The sequence below is a fragment of the Oratosquilla oratoria genome, chromosome 24, assembly GCF_046742065.1.
Source record: "Oratosquilla oratoria isolate Oo_2021 chromosome 24, ASM4674206v1, whole genome shotgun sequence".
Taxonomy (NCBI): domain Eukaryota; kingdom Metazoa; phylum Arthropoda; class Malacostraca; order Stomatopoda; family Squillidae; genus Oratosquilla; species Oratosquilla oratoria.
This window is the reverse complement of record NC_134800.1, coordinates 17,849,610-17,867,109: the sequence shown is the minus strand read 5'-3', so window position 1 is coordinate 17,867,109 and position 17,500 is coordinate 17,849,610. Positions and strand designations below refer to the sequence as shown.

General features: G+C 42.3%; 1 protein-coding gene across 3 annotated transcripts in view; it reads right to left on the bottom strand.

Annotated features, from left to right (window-relative positions):
- Positions 1 to 17,500, bottom strand: part of LOC143038504 (thymidine phosphorylase-like) — a 90,817-nt gene that overhangs the window by 65,185 nt on the left and 8,132 nt on the right. The gene's annotated exons all lie outside the window — the stretch shown is intronic.

Genomic DNA, 17,500 nt, shown 5'->3' with positions numbered 1-17,500 from the left:
TGGTGTGAAGTCACAACTCAAGTTTTGGAACGTCGTCACTATAAAAAAAAATCCAGCCTGCATCACAAACGAGCGAGGGAAGCACCAACCTACCCCACATGCCTAACGGTGCTATAGGCAAAATGTAAAGGAAAAGTGTGTGTGTATATATATATATATATATATATATATATATATATATATATATATATGTATGTATGTATGTATGTATGTATGTATATGGGTCTTCTCCGTTTGGCGACACGCGGAATTTTTCGATGAAACTTTCACAATAAATATAGTTTCGTATGCTGATTACAGAAATAACATTATTTTTTGGAGAAATTAAAGAAAGCGCCGAAAAAACGGTTTTAAATGGGAACTAGTTAACATGGCGCATGGCTTCTTCACATATCTAAAACTGAACAATAACTGGTGCTTCCTGGCGCCATAGGCAAGTGTAAGCTGTACGTAGTGACTGTCGGTGTCGGGACAGCGAGAGTGGTGAAGCATTTGCCGAGACCTTAGCAGTACATACTCGCTTAATGGTAAAAGTTTACCGGTAAATTAGCGGGACACTAGTCCCGTCAGTACCACCAAGCCGAGACGCGTTTACCGCTTGCTGGCTGCCGCCTCTGAATGTATGGCTTATCGGTTAACGGAACCTTAACGGTACAAGATTTTTTTTACAGGTAAAATATCGTTAAAGTTGTTACCTGTTTTACCGGTTTTGTCGGTAACTTTACTGGTACCTGCCCACCACTACCACACACAGGTACCAACCACACACGTCAACACTAACTCCTCATCCTTTTCGGGTGTTCAGACAAAATGCTATGTTATTCTTTTTATTCGTTTCACATGTAGACATTTCAATTGTGGCCACATTGTGAACCAGCTTGGATATTGCCCTTTGCACTGTGTGTGTGTGTGTGTGTGTGTGTGTGTGTGTGTGTGTGTGTGTGTGTGTGTGTGTGTGTATTCACTTGGTCTTTGGATCACGTGTTGGACTCGTGATCGACAGCTATTTCCCTCCTGGAAGAGAGCTCAGAGCTCGTAGGTCCGATCTATGGGTAATGCTATGACCTTGCACACACACACACACACACCCAACTCCCCACCCACGAGAGTCAGAGTAACGACCCGAAGCGCAGCGGTACCGAAATAATTTCGGCCCTGGGCAGGATTCGAACCATGAACTGCGGGCCACCATGGTGGCAGTTCAGCGCTCTACCAACTACGCCACCGAGTCGTGTGTGTGTATGATTCACCACGGTCTGTCCAATCTATGAACAGTGACCTGCCATGACCTTACACACACACACACACACACACACACACACACACACACACACACACACACACACACACACTCTACTGGGCAGGAATTGAAGTCGGACCGCCGGTTGTGCCGATGAACCATGTGTGTATTTACCTAGTTGTATTTTACGGGAAGGTGAGCTATGCTCGTTGTATCCCGTCTTCATATTTCATTTTATCTAAACTATTTTTAAATTCATGTATTGCTTTTGCACACACTACTTTCTCATCTAACTTGTTCCAACTGTCTATTACTCTGTGAGGAAAGCTGTTCTTTTTCAGATCTCTTCTATAGCTGTCTTTCTTGATTTTCTTTCCGTGTCCTCTTGTATTTCTATCATCCCATTTTATTAGATTCTCTCTATCAATATATAATTTCTATGCCTTTCATGATTCTGTAAATAGCTATCAAATCTCCTCTCTCTCTTCTTTGCTCTAGTGTCTGTAGCTCAAGTTTTGCTAGTCTCTCTTCATATGATAGTTTTGAGAGTGTTGGTGCCAATTTTGTAATTGCTCTTTGTATTCTTTCAATTTTTTTTATACATTTTTTTGTACTTGGTGACCACATCGTTGCTGCATATTCCAGTCTTGGTCTTATCAATGATTAGTATTTTCTTCACCATTTCTTCATCCAGGTATGTAAATGCCACTTTGTTTGTTCTTATTAAATTATAAGTTTCACCAAAAATCTTATTTATTTGTTTCTCGGGTGACATATTATTCATAACAATGACTCCTACGTCCTTCTCATTTTCAACTATTTATACTTTCTTCTCCCAATTTAAATGATCCTGTTATTCTGTTTTTGCTTTTTCCAAATTTCATTATACTACACTTTTTAGTATTGAACTCCATCTCTCACTTCCTACTCCATTCCCATACTTTATTTAGATCACTCTGTAGTGATTCACAATCTTCTTCCGTGTTCACTTTTTTTTAATAGTTTTGCATCATCTGCAAAGAAGCTCATATAACTTTCAATTTCTTCATCCATATCATTAATATATATGTAGCAAACATTATTGGGGCCAGAACTGTTCCTTGTGGAACACCGCTTATTACTTCATCCCATTTTGAGTGTCTGTCTCTCATCACTCTCATTTTTCTTTCTTGCAAGAAGTCTTCCATCCATTTAAGCAGTTTGCCCTGTATTCCTCCTTCGGTTTCTAATTTCTTAAGCAACTTCTTATGTGGTACTTTGTCAAAAGCTTTTTTTTAGGTCTAGAAATGCACAATCAGCCCATCCATCTCTTTCTTGTATTATATCTATTAGCCTTGAATAGAAACATATTAAATTGGTGACGCATGATCGTCCTTGTCTGAATCCAAATTGCCTTGGATTTAGCACTTTTTTTTTTTTTTTTTACCCATCTACTTTTGACAATACTTTCACAAATTTTTGCTATTGTACTTGTTAGAGAGATTGTTCTATAGTTGGTAGGGTCTTCTTATTTCTATTTATTATATAATGTTATATTTTTTTTTCAATCTTCTGGAACTTTTCCTTCTTTCAAGGAACTATTTATTATATGTATTTTGTCTGCCAGTTCATTCCTGCATTTTTTTTTTCAAAATCCAGTGTGCTATTTCATCTGGTCCATGCAATTTTCTGACATCAAGATTACTAAAGTGTTTCATTATCTCATTCTTTGTTACTTCTATTTCTTTCATAGGAGGGACTTTCTCTTTCCATTCAATCTCTTCAGGTTGTACGTTCTCCCTTGTAAACACTGATTTAAAATGCTTGTTCATAATTTCCGCCATTTCCATTTCCTGAATTATTTCAGTTAATGTTTTCAAATCTTAATTTTGTTTTTGTTTTTATGTTTACAAATCTGTAAAAATTGTTGATTTTGCCATTTTTATGACATCTTTTTCCTATTTTCTCTTTTCCTCTCTGCACACTTGTACATATTCATTTCTATAACAGGTATATATTTTCCATTTTTCAGGCCTTTTGTCTTTCTTCAATTTGGCCCAAGCTTGATCTCTTTTGTCTTTTAACTCTCAACAACTTTTGTTGTACCAGCACTTTATATATTCTTTTTTTTTTTTTTTTTGTCTTGGGACATACTTTTCCACTCCTTTTTTTGTAATTGTTTGTCAAAATATTCCATTTCTCTTCCACTGTTGTTTCTTCTTTGTATATTTCTTCCCAGTTTTCTTTTTTAAAGAATTCTCTTATTTTATCAAAATTTGTGTTTTCATACATCTTTCTTCCTTTTCTATATTGTTCATTTCTTTTCATGTATTTTTCTTCATTTAGTTCCAGTTCAATCAATATGTGGTCTCTTTTACTTAATGGTGTTTTATATTCAATCTTTTCCTCTATTCTAGGTTCAGATGTGATTATTAGGTCTAGTCTCGATGGTTCTTCATTTCTATACCTAGTGTTCTCCTGTATCCACTGTGTCATTGTATGGTCAGTAATCATCTCAAGTAGAGCGTTTTCCCATGAGCCGTCTCCACCCTTTACTGTCATCCCTTCCCAGCAGACTTCTTTGCAATTAAAGTCGCCCATCATAACTATTCTTCCTCCATTATCTTATTTAATGCTATCTTTGTGTCTTCTAACATACTTTTATGTTCACTCTCTTCCCACGAGGCTGTTTTTGGAGGCACATAATTTATCACGAACTTTCTGCTCTTCTTACCTCTGTCTTCCACTTCGATCATAATCATCTCTACTGTATTATTTCCATATGTGACACACCTCACGTTTATATCCTTCTTAGTCAGGAACATAACTCCACCCCCTTGCTTTGTCTCTCTGTTTCTAATCCAATAATTATATACATCATGTCCTACACTGTTGGGTGGTAGTGGACCTTTTAATTTCGTTTCTACAATTCCCATTAAGTCCGGTTCTTGTTCCTTCAGATAATCATTCTGCTCATTCAGTCCTGTTATTAATCCATCTATATTTGTGTAAGACACTTTTAGTTTTCTGCCACTTCCATTGTATTCTCTGTTTCCCTTTTGTTTTTCTCTAGTATGTCGTATTTCCTTATTTTCATATTCACTACTCTCCAATAGAATTTCTCTTTTTCTGACTCCGTTCTGTTCTCGTTTTTTTTTTTCTTAGCTTCATGTCTTTTCATTTTTTGTCCTCTCTTTCCTCTTTTTATTCATACCTTTTTATATTGTTCACTTGTTGCTAGTTTCCCTGTTTTTGCTAAGATATTCTCTGCCGTCGTTTGTGACCTGAATTTAATCTTAATTGGTCTGGACTTATCTGTACTATACTTCCCGAGTGTATACATCTCTTTAATTTATTTCATGATTTCAGGTTCATCTTCCTGAACTAATTCTAGTAAACTGCTTACTTTTTATTTTTCCTCATTCATTCTTGTGGTTCTATCTGGGTTATATTTCTCTTCCATTCCTAATATAATTATACATTTCTTTTTATCTGCTAGGTCCCTTACTATATTCTCCTTCTGTCTCATCACTTTGATAACTGAGTCTTCAGTTTCTTTCATTTGCTGTTTAATTATGTCAGTAAATGCAACTCTACTGTTTTCTTGGATCTTCTTCCAACCCTGTACTTCCATTGCTATGGCCTCTTTATTGTCTTTATTATTCCTCTTTAACTCCTCATTCTCCTGTTTTACTTATTTTAACTGCCTTTTTAAATCTTCTATTTCTTTAGTTAAGTTTTTGTTCACCTTCTCAAGCTCTTCCAGTTTTTTAACTCTTTGCGCAATCTTTACTACGTTACCGTACCTCTTCTCCCAATGTTCGGTCATTTGTTCAAGTTTTTCCTCTAGTTTTGCCAATCAGGGGAGGTTGGTATCCCCCCCCCCCTCATTAAATCCCTGGAAATTATTTTCTTCACCTTCCATTGTGCTGCTCTTATCTATTTTTCTAATCTTAACCCATTAAACTCCGATGACAAGATGTCTTGTCATTTGGTCAAATAAAACAAAAAATCATAAAACACCAAAATGTTTGATCAAACACCAGAAAAATATAACGTCAGTCCTCGCTTCGCTCGCGAGCGAAGCGAGGACTGACGTCATATTTTTTCTGGTGTTTGATCAAACATTTTGGTGTTTTATGATTTTTTGTTTTATTTGACCAAATGACAAGACATCTTATCATCGGAGTTTAATGGGTTAATGCTTTTACTGATATTTTCGATTTCCCCAGTGTCGTCAGATGACCTTTTGTTTACATTTTTTCTGCTGTCAGGGGGAGCCCGTTCGTCTTCCTCCTCATTTTCTTCCATTTCCCTCAGTAATCCCTCCCCTTCTCCCCTTTCATTACCTTTTTACTACACCACGAGAATTCCCCTTCCCTACAAATACAATAAGGTACTTCCTCGTAGTTGAGATCCACGAAAATGCGTTTTTTTTTCCCCCGGAGTTCCAATCCACGTCGTGAATCCGACGAAAGTGTGTGTGTGTGTGTGTGTGTGTGTGTGTGTGTGTGTGTGTGTGTGTGTGTGTGTGTGTGTGTGTGTGTGTGTGTGCCCGCGCGCTCGATTTGCCAAGATGCTGCTACGGAAATATAAAACCTGGTGATAGCCAGAAAAAAGACACTCGGTTCCAAATGGGCTGCGGCGAGGGTGAATAAAATAGTCTGGTGGCAACCCGTGTAAAAAGAGAAGTACCACCGGGCAGGTGAGGGTTTAAGGATATTACCGAACCTGGGCAACAGAGTACATGTGATGCGTATATATCTTTTAAATATACACATATATGTGTATATATATATATATATATATATATATATATATATATATATATATATATATATATATATATATATATATATATATATATGTACAACACTGAACACTGAATGGGTTCCAGTGATTAGAGATACATTTTTATCAACCACAATGCACTTTAATTCTAAGCCATCAACATCGGACGAACCGTGGAGGCGCACTGGTAACGTTCTCGCCGCATGAATTCGAGTCCTCGGGCGTACCACGTTTCAATTTCTGCATGCGCCTCCACGGCTCGTCCGATGTTGATGGCTTAGAATTAAAAAGCATTGTGGTTGATAATATATATATATATATATATATATATATATATATATATATATATATATACACACACACACGAGGCGTGTTTTTAAGTAACGTTTTGAAATTCCGCCGTTGTGGCGCTGCGGTCGGCACATGGCGCATTCGCGTTGTGTACCGCTACCTTTTGGCTAGCCACAGCCGCCATTACGGAAGCATCTGACCGTGTTTAAGTTTATTTGTATTTGAAATGCCTCCTCCGATTGAAAATGCCGCCGACTGTGAAATACGCGCTGTGATTAGTTTTCTTATTGCTAAAGGCATGAAACCGGCTAAAATTCATCGTCAGATCAGTGAAGTATATAGAGAAAACATTGTGAGTGATGGGACGGTGCGGAAATGGGTGAGAGCTTTTAAAGATGGCCGTACAAATGTGCATGATGAGGAACGAAGCGGACTACCTTCACTCATCACTGATGGTTTGGTGCATAAAGTTGATGAAAAAGTAAAAGAAAACAGACGCTTTACAATCTCGTCGTTATCTGATCAGTTTCCTGAAGTGTCAAGAAGCGTGGTTTAGGAAATTGTGACAGAACACTTAAACTATCGATGAAGATGTCAAAACGGCCGCGATGCAGTGATTCTCTAATCAGGCGGCACATTTCTACGAGGATGGTATTCAAAAGCTGGTTGTACGATATGATGCCTTAAATATTGGTGGAAATTATGTTGAAAAGTAGATTACAGTTTGGCTTTCATGTAAAAATATAGTTGTTACGAAAAGTCTACTTGTTTCATTATTTCAAAACGGTACTTAAAAATCACGCCTCGTGTGTGTGTGTATATATATATATATATATTATATATATACATATATATATATATATGTATACGCCTCATACACAAGTGAGTATATCACTCAGTCATATAACCCACTCACCTCCACTCACTCCCACACTCACACCAGCCGGCAGACAATGGGGCGCCTGACGCTTCCTGCATCAACCAGCTGACAAAGCATTCCCTGTCGCACCATGCACACGCGATCACACAGCAATAAACACATTATTACGTATACTGACGAACCTCCCCTGGATATATATATTATAGTCTGGCTGTCAGACTAAATTATAAACTAATTATGTAAATTAAAATATAAGATGTGACGAACTAAATCCAGCTCACATAAATAATTCAGTTATACGAGCGTGGCACCTCACCAAGGAACTTCCGACCTTCTTAAACGAGATGTACAGGCTCAGAGAGGGAGTTTTGCCAGTGACGTGCCTTAGTGATAGGATTGTGTAATAGTGTACCAAGAGAACATTATTTGAATAGGACAATAAACAAACAAAAAACTTAGAGGCGTTTGTGCAGTGGACACCCCTAAACATGATGATGTCACGGACCCGTCATATTCTGTGTTACAAGTGACGTTGGATAGAACGACGTAACAATACCGTTACACCCGTCCCGTTACATATATATATATATTATATATATACATACACACACACATATATATATACATATATATATATATATATATATATATATATATACATATATCCACACACACACACACACATATATGCAGACAAACCACTGGGAAAATGAAAGAGATGAGACCGAGCGCTTTCGTCTATTCAGACATTTTCAAGGTATAGATACATAAAAGAGACAAGTATATATAGTCAGAAGGTTAAGGTGGATCTCTCCCAGTGCCATATTGGCTCAAGTGTCCGGACATTTGGTTTACAATTTTTGTTATGATAAATTCATCCAATTTGTATAATCCTTGACTTAAATTTAAATTATTAACAAATGTATTCTTGATCAGACTGGATTCTATGATGTTTCTATTTAAATAAGAATTACTTTTGACAATTACTTTAGCTTCATTCCAATTGATACAATGGTTAAAATCCCTAAGATGGACAAATAACTCGTTGGACGTTTGACCACTTCTAACGCTATATTTGTGTTGCTTTATTCTAACATTTAATTCCTTTCCAGTCTGACCAATATAGCATTTGTTGCAATCTTTACATGGAATTTTATATACACAGCCTTCCTTATTTTTTTAATCAAAAGACTTTTGACTGTGTTGGAGTTCCTAAAAATGGTTTGGATGTTGAAATTCTTAAGAATATGCAGCAATTTAATGAAGTTGTCATGATACGGAAGAACGAGAAGATTTTTAGAATTAAAATTTTCTTTAGTTTTGTCATCAAAATAAGACTTTCTAGCCATTTTTTGAGAAATTTCAATTAGATGATTTGGATACTTTAATTTTAAAGCTATGTCATTTATTCTTGAGAATTCATCATCCAAAAACTCCGGACTACAAATCCGATAAGCACGAAGGTACATTGAAGATAACACAGATGCTTTGGTCCTGTAATGATGAGAAGAGTAAAAATGAACATATGAAAGAACATTAGTGGGTTTCCTATAAACATCAAATTTGAAAGACCTGCCACCATTATTGATTTAATTAAATTGTGTGTTTTGGAATATCTTTTTGTGTTTAACTGTATATATTATTTACAGAATTTCGGTATGGCAATGGGTAATCCGATTTCTCCAATTCTTAGCAATCTTTATATGGAATTTTTTTAAACAAAGTTGTTACCCAATATTCTCCCCCAAAATGTTACTTGGTTTAGGTACATTGATGATATTTTGTGCATTTGGCCTGTTAATGCTGACCCGTCAACTTTCTTGTCACAACTTAACGCCTTAGTCCCTTCAATCAATTTTACCATGGAAATAGAACAAAATAATCAATTACCTTTCCTTGATGTATTGATATACATTCACCCGACACCACGCAACATCCCCGGGCTGACCACATGGCTGGTCAGGACCCAATTAGGAGCACCTTCTCCATCTTCTCCTCCAGCGAGGAAGAAGATGATTCGACTCTACCACAAAAGAGACGACGATCCAATCCGGATAATGAAAGAACCCACCTTGAAATGGAGTCCAGTGAACTGGGCATCATCGCCACCACCTCCGCTAAGGACTGTTGCTCTCACCCGTCCTCTCAGCTAGCCACCACGCTGCCCCCCCCTCCCAACCTCTCCCCATCAGGGGACACTGGAGCGAAGGAGGAAGGCAACCCTGAGCGTATGACATACGCAGCCGTCGCCAAGGAGGCCAAAGAACCTCAAGGAGGTGAATGGCAGGTGGTTATTAACCGCCGCCATCGAGCCAAGAAACCCCCTACTGCACCACCACCCTCCAAATTCCCAGTCATAATCCGCCCTGAGGACGGGTCCACTACTTTTGTCAAGATAGGCTCCTGGAGACAGGCCCAAATTATCAAAAACACAGTTGGGCCTGTTGAACGTATACGACAGATCCCTAGTGGGGAGTGGTTGATCAGCTGTACCTCGGAGAGACAGCAGGGAAATCTACTGCGCTCTTCAACGCTGACGATGGACTCCAAGCAGAGGATCAAGATATCGACCCGCATCCCCAAGACAATCGTGGTTGGGGTAATCAAGGGAGTCCCCATAGACAGCGATGCAGAACACCTTCTACGAGCTGACCTAGAAGCACAGGACCTGCCAATTGATTCTCTTCAACGCCTAAGGAGCAGAGACGGTGTAGAGACGGGATCTGTGCGAGTCGCCTTCCTAGCGGCTGAACTTCCCACCTCCGTAAAGTTGGGATACACTCAGCACCAGGTGGTGCCCTACGTTGCCCCGGTAAAGAGATGCACAAACTGCCAGCTACTCGGCCATCCAAAAAAGGAGTGCCGACGCAAGTCTCCCCGGTGCGCTCGCTGCGGAAAAGGGCACATCACGCAAGATTGCCAGGAGAAACATCTCTTCTGCATCAATTGCTGTGGCAATCATTCTGCAGCAAGCCCTGATTGCCCAGAAATTTCAATCAGGAAGATAGCGCATGAGCTTAAGAACCAGCGCTACTCTACCTTCTCAGAAGCTCTCCTAGCTGCCAGAGAAAAGTGGAACACGCAGATCAAGGAAGAGAAGGCCATGGGAAGAGACTTCACTGCAGTACCACAAGCCTCCTCCCGCAACGTGTCCAAAACCCACCCACACAGGAAAACGCCAGCGACCTCCCCACCCTCCCCAGAGGCACCTTCGGGGAAGAAGGAGTCTGCGGGTCCTGAAGACATAGAGGTGGAGACAGCGACTCCTCCGATATCTAACCCCCCACAGATGAGGAGTAAGCAGAAGAAACTGCGCAAGCGGAGGAAGATAACTAAGACACACCCCAGTCTGAGCACTCTGATGCCGCGCCCCTTGCACCCCCAACGCAAACGGAGCCCCCAGCACCCAACGACTCCCCGTTAGCTGAAATCAAACTTGGCCCAGCAGCTCCCAGCCCTCAAGCGGAAGGCACCCACACCCTCGATAGTTCCATCAACGCCATGCAAGACGCTATGCGTGCGTGGCAGAAACAGATTGCCCAGACCAATCCACAAGCAGCCCGCCTCCTCGATGGAATCTTCGTGATCCTGAACACAGTACTGGACCTCTCCAACCATGGCTGCGCTTAGGATGCTACAGTGGAATTGTCGGGCAATCAACACTGCCCGCGACTTACTAATCCAACACCTCGCCGAGCACACCTACGATGTGGTTGCTCTACAATCTCTAGTTCGTAAGCCTAGGCTACTCCCCTCCCTCCCGGGTTTCCACTATCCACCTTTTTACGAGACGGACGCAGACGGGGAAGTCCGTGTTGCCACGTACGTCGCAAACGGACTCTCGTCTCAGCGCGGGACCCTTTCTGACAAGTTGGAGGAAGGATATGCGGTTGTCACTACTGTAAGTATGGAAAACAATCAGGACATATCCATACTAAACTATTACAACCCCACCACAACTCGGCACTTCGACTGGCTGGCAAAGCTAACCGGACAGTGGGTCGTCCTTGGAGACTTTAATTGCCGAGACGCCCTGTGGGAAGATGGCTACCCCAACACCTCACCAGCCATAGCCTCACAGCTGGATCTGGTTGACCTGGTTCTTCTCAACAACGGCAGTCACACCAGGATCCCTGATGTCTCATCCCACAGTACGTCGGCCATAGATCTCTCCTTTGTGTCACCAAACCTAGCTGGAGCAACGGACTGGTCCCCCCTGGATGACCCCCTTTCTTCAGACCATCTCCCCATACAAGTAACGATCCACCTGGCACCCACAACCTACCTACCTCCAGCAGGACAGCAGCTCAATCTCAATAAAGCAGATTGGAAGAAATACAAAGCATACCTCGCCAACTCCCAGTTCTGTCCGGACCTCGCCAGAACAGCGGATGATATAAATGCAGAATTTACTGAACTTCTGCTCATCGCAGCACGCCAAGCCATCCCACTGACGAGGGACCTCCAGGGAAGACGTGGACACCCCTGGTGGACTCCTTCGTGCAAAGAAGCAGTTCAACGAAAACCACGAGCCTATCAACGCTTCATGGAGGAGGGCTCCGACGCCAGTCACAAGGCAATGAAACAAAGTAAGGCACAATGCAAAAGGATTATTGCACAAGCCAAACTACAGTACTGGGAAGACACCAAAGGGAAGGACGAAGACCTCGGTGCAGCCTGGAGGAAACTCAAGGTACTCAAGAGGCGTTACAACCCCCCCGACAGGAACCTGACCACCACAGACGGGAGAATCCTTCGCACACCTGAAGAAAAAGCCGAAGGATTCCTCCACCACTTCGGGAACGCCAGTAGCACGGATCACCTACCAGAAGCACAGCAGAGCAGGCGCCGAGAAGAGGAAAGCCTCATGGATCTCTCCCCTCCAAAGGGCTCAGACACCCACCTTACATTGTTTGAACTTCGCAGAGCCTTGAGGGTTACCCAGGGCTCCACGGCATCCCCGGGAGCTGACGAAATCACATACCCCCTACTGAGACATCTCCCTCCTCCACTCCAGGACACCCTCCTGTCTATTTTTAACAAATATTGGGTAGAGGGAATAGTCCCGGGTGCCTGGAAAGTAGCCACGGTCACCCCAATCCCCAAAAACAACAAGCCACGTCACATGGTGGCCAGCCACAGACCCATATCCCTCACCTCTCACGTCGGGAAAACCTACGAGAGGATGGTCTTAAATCGCCTCACTCACACCATCGAGACCAAGGGTGCACTCCCGAAGCTTCAAGCAGGGTTCCGAAGAGGAAGAAGCATCAATGACCACATCGTGCGACTCGCAGAACATGTCCGTAAGGCCCAGTGGCAGAAGAGGATTCTGCACACCTGCTTCCTGGACATCGCCCGAGCCTTCGACACCGTATGGCACGCCAAACTTCTGCTGAAGCTTAAATCTATCGGAGTCTCCCCAGCGTTGTATTCCTTCGTTCGCTCCTTTCTCTCCGGCCGCTCAATAATAGTGCGCTGGAAGGGAGTCTTGAGCGGGCGAATGCCTGTCGACATGGGAGTTCCCCAAGGCTCAGTGGTAGCACCCACTCTCTTCGTCCTAATGTTAGCCGACATCGGGAAGGGGCTGAGGAAGGACACCACCATTACCGCCTATGCCGACGATATAGCCGTGTGGCGCCGATCAAGGCATAGACGTCCGAAGAAGGACTCTGCCCAACACAAGGCAGAACTCCGCCTCTTCCAGAGTCAAGTAGACAGTGTTGTCCGCCACCTCGAAAGCCTCGGCTTCCTACTCTCTCCAAACAAGACAGTGTACATGCCTGTGCACCTTCCTGGCTACAACAGAGGCCATTACCCAACCTGGAACGTCCTCAGCATCTGCGGCACGGAAGTGCCCCCCTCACCCTCAGTCAAATACCTGGGCGTCATCTTTCAAAAAGAGGGTCGCTGGACTAGTCAGATCCAACAAGCCATAAATAATGCAAGACGTGCCCTCAACCTCATTAGGGCCGTCCGACACGAATCATGGGGGCAGCGGAGAGAAACCCTCATCCACCTCACCCAGAGTCTAGTCCGCTCCCGGCTTCTGTTTGGCGCACAAGCTTTGCACGACCTGCCCATGTCGGCCATCCGTCGCATGGCTACAGTCGAGTGCCAAGCACTTAGGCTAGGACTCGGACTCCCGCAGTCTGTCCCTCAGGAGCAAGTTTACTGTGAAGCCGGAATCCTCCCACTTTGGCATCGCCTGAAGAGAGATACCTGCAGGTACCTCTTCAGCTCAGCGAGGGTACCTAACTCCACGGACACTGAACTAGGCGAAGGCTGGAACCCAGCCCCACCTACTGTGTCAGGACATGGTCTGGTCTCCTCTGTCTCCGGTCTATGTTCAAGAGCGGGAATAGAGCCAGCCGACCGCCTCCGTGTCCCCCAAGCCCAAATCGATCCATACCCACCCTGGATCATGAAGCCGCCGGAGGTACGAACCAATGTCCCTGGAGTAGCAAAAGAAGATCCACCACATCAAATCGCCACCTGTACTCGAGAACTGCTGGCTAAGGAATACGCAGACGACTTCAAGATCTTCACAGACGGATCGGTACTCAGTGACGGCAGAACAGGAGCAGGACTGTTCTTCGAGACCACGCGAGAGCACTTCGAAGTGAAGCTCCCGCCCACCTCCATTCTAACTGCCGAACTCGTCGCCATCAGAGAAGCTTTGAATAAAGTCAAAACTCTCCCCCGTTCCCCAACGCAAATAGTCATCCTATCGGACTCCCAGTCCGGCCTATATGTAATACAGAGTGAGTACTGCAAAACAAGACCGGAAATCCTCAAGGAAATACTAATCCTATCAGAAGAAATCGCACGATGCGGACTCCGTCTTCGTTTCCAGTGGGTGCCCTCCCATGTAGGCATCCATGGAAACGAGATGGCCGACCGAGCCGCCAAACGAGGGGCCCTAACCTCTGAAGAGGATTGCATCTCGCTCTGCTTGTCAACAAGTGATGCCAACAAAAAAATTGACCAAGCAACATGGGAGCTCTGGTCAGAGGAATATGCCGGGACTGCCGCTACCCGAGGCTGGCCCATCAAGACATGCAATAAGGGAACCCTTTGGACCCACCCTCATCCACTTCCAGCCCACATTCTTCACCTCATCTCAAGAATCCGTGTCAACCACTGGAAAACCCGCTATCTGAAGACCGTCTGTGCCTGCGGGATGGAGCTGGTCTCTTTCCTCCACTGCTTATTCCTATGCCCCATCCTTCGCAACCACTTCCAACCGCTGCTGAACCTCCTTGGGAAGAGCCCCCCAAGAATGTTATATTCAGTCACCGACCACCACAGCATCATCATGGCAGCCCACCTAATCTCCACCTCACCAGTTGGACACTTATTATAGCACCGCTGGCGCTTGACATATTCCCGGAGACGAATTCGATATACTAGATGTAGACACACAGCCAATAATGAGAAACTAAAAGACAGTCCCTAATCGGATCCCTCCGCTGGGACTATACCTTGAAAATGTCTGAATAGACGAAAGCGCTCGGTCTTATCTCTTTCATTTTCCCAGTGGTTTGTCTGCATACTAGTATCACGCGTTCAAGTGATTTCTTCTGCATATATACACACATATACATACATAATATTATATATATATTTATATATATATATATAAGTGTGAACCCACTATCGAGGAAAAGTGAGATCAGAAATACATAGATCCGTTCATTTCGACCACTATCTGTGGTTCTCTTTATCAGATAAAGAGGTCGAAAAATACGAATCTACGTTTTTCTGGTCTTATTTTTCTCCGATAGTGGGTTAACAGTTCTATTTTACCAATCTGTTACCACAGGAGAAGGGAAACTAAGACAGTAAATACTTTGGAGGACTGCATGCTCAGACGGATTACAAAAAACCGCCAGTGGCCGCCTTCCCTTTACTATGTATGTGCTGGTCGACCTCCGACGCGTGACCTCTGCAGATGATGCGAATGAGCGGAGGAGGGGGGGGGCGTCTTGCCCCCTCAGCTGAATGTAACCCTGTAACGACAGGGAGAAAAATGTGTCAAGCATTCCTATAGGAAGAACTCGTGAGTTCTGATCGTTTTGTCGGGGTTGCTCTTTAGATATGTACAACGGCAACTGGGGTATTCTAACTACGCATGATAGTCCATATCCTGTTTGGTGCCTTGACACTGAGATGTGCACATGTTCATCTGTGTAGGCTTGCCCAATCCCCTCATTACTAATGGAGGGGTGGGGAGCACTCTAAATTAGCGACCTTGGGCGTGCGCGCGCGGACACACACACAGACCAATTTTATGGATGGAGTCACGAGTGTATAATGAATTTCACTGAAAATATATGTAATATCTTGGAACTAGACCAACGTAGAAAAAGACCGACGAGAAGATATGAGATGTGAAATTATTTAGGAGCTTCCAGGCTGGTCTATGGACAGAAAGTAATGTCAAGAATGACAGTAAATATTTATAATTTGTTGAAGTATATATATAAGAGTAGCATTTCAATACGTGGAAGAGTACATGTTATTGAAAATGTGATTCGTCACCACAGCAAAAGAAAGATACAAGAGATACATACCCTAAGTCTAAGCGAAAGCACAAAATTTTAGAGAAAAAGAGAGAGAGAGAAAACTGGAACTCCCCACAGTGGAAGAAGAAAGAAAAAGAGGCGACATGATAATGATACTTAGATCAGACAAATATGTGGGAAAAAATGGACAGATATGGGATGAAAGATCAACAAGAGAATATGATAAAAAATATCTTTTAAGGATGTTACGAAGTATAGCTTTCCACATTGATGTGTAGACTTGTGGAACAAGTTGAATGAAAATATAATCAAGGCCAACACCATTTACATATTTGGCGCAAAATTTGAGGAGTGAAGGCAGAGACAGGATTCCATAAGCACAGCTCCATCCTCAAACACTACAAGCAGGTAAACACACACATACACACACACACACTCGGGCATAGCTCTTATCTTGTATGAAGTTTGGTAAAAATGCACAAAATCGCGTGCACACACACAAACACACATTGCCATTGGACTGGAAATAGGTAAATGTACAAATATTCAAAGGAGGTAACAAAGAAGTTGTGCTAATTTATAAACCAGTGTTCTTGACCAGCACCATAGCCATAATGTGTGATAAAAAGATAAAAGATAGATGGGCGAACCATCTTGGGAAGAAAAGAATATTGACAACCAATTTGGATGCAAAGAGGGAAAATGTCGTGCAAACAACTTGCTAAATTTCTACCTGAGTAGTTGATGTGCTGTATGAAAGATGGGTGGACCTTATGTCCCTAGATTAAGAAAAGACTTTTGAAGAATTGCCACACAATATATATGGAAATTGGAAAAAGCCTATAGGGGGAACACACTTTAAGAGGGTAAAATACTTTTCAGCTACAGACGTATGGGAACAGTAATGAGAGTTGATAAGTTGGAATTGATAGAAATGATTAGTGGGGTACCACAGGGCTCAGTTTTGGCATCTACAATGTCCCTTTTATATATCAATAACATGAAATAAATAGACATAGGATGTTAAGATCATGAGGGATGTGAGGAGTGTGAAGGACTGCAATGTGTTACAGGAAGACTTGGATAAGGTTTATGAGTGGAGCCAGGAGTGGAAAGATAATTTAAGTATCAAGAAATATAAACAATTGGAGTTGGGTCAAGGAAAGAAAGAAAAAAGGTCAAAGGAAATAATTGACCTAGGGATCCTAAGCAGGGATGACCTGTCCTCCACAAGTCTTATAATAAAAATAATAGGGGAGACCTACTGAAAATAAGATAGTGTCATTTCTTTGTATGGAAGACATGAATAAAATCATTTAAGGCTTGATGTGTCCCAGATTGGAGTACGAAGCAGTGCTGTGGTTATCACACCTAAAATATGTAAGAAAAACAGAGAATACAACTGACAGCAGCTAAGGTAATCCCAAGTCTAAATGACAAAACATATGAATAAATATGGGGAAAAAATGGGACTTCCCACGTTGGAGGGGCGAAGAGGTACATGATCATGCTTAGACTACAAAAACGTATAGAAAAAAATGGACAGAAAAGAGTTGCTGGCACGGGATGAAAGACAAGCATGAGGTCAAAGTAGAGAGAAAAAATGATAATGATAATAATAATAATAATAATAATAATAATGATGATGATGATGATGATGATGATGATGATGATGATGATGATGATGATGATGATGATGATGATGATGATAATTAATTATTATAATAAATAATAATAATAATATTAATTGATTATCATAATTATTATAATAAATAATAATAATAATAATAA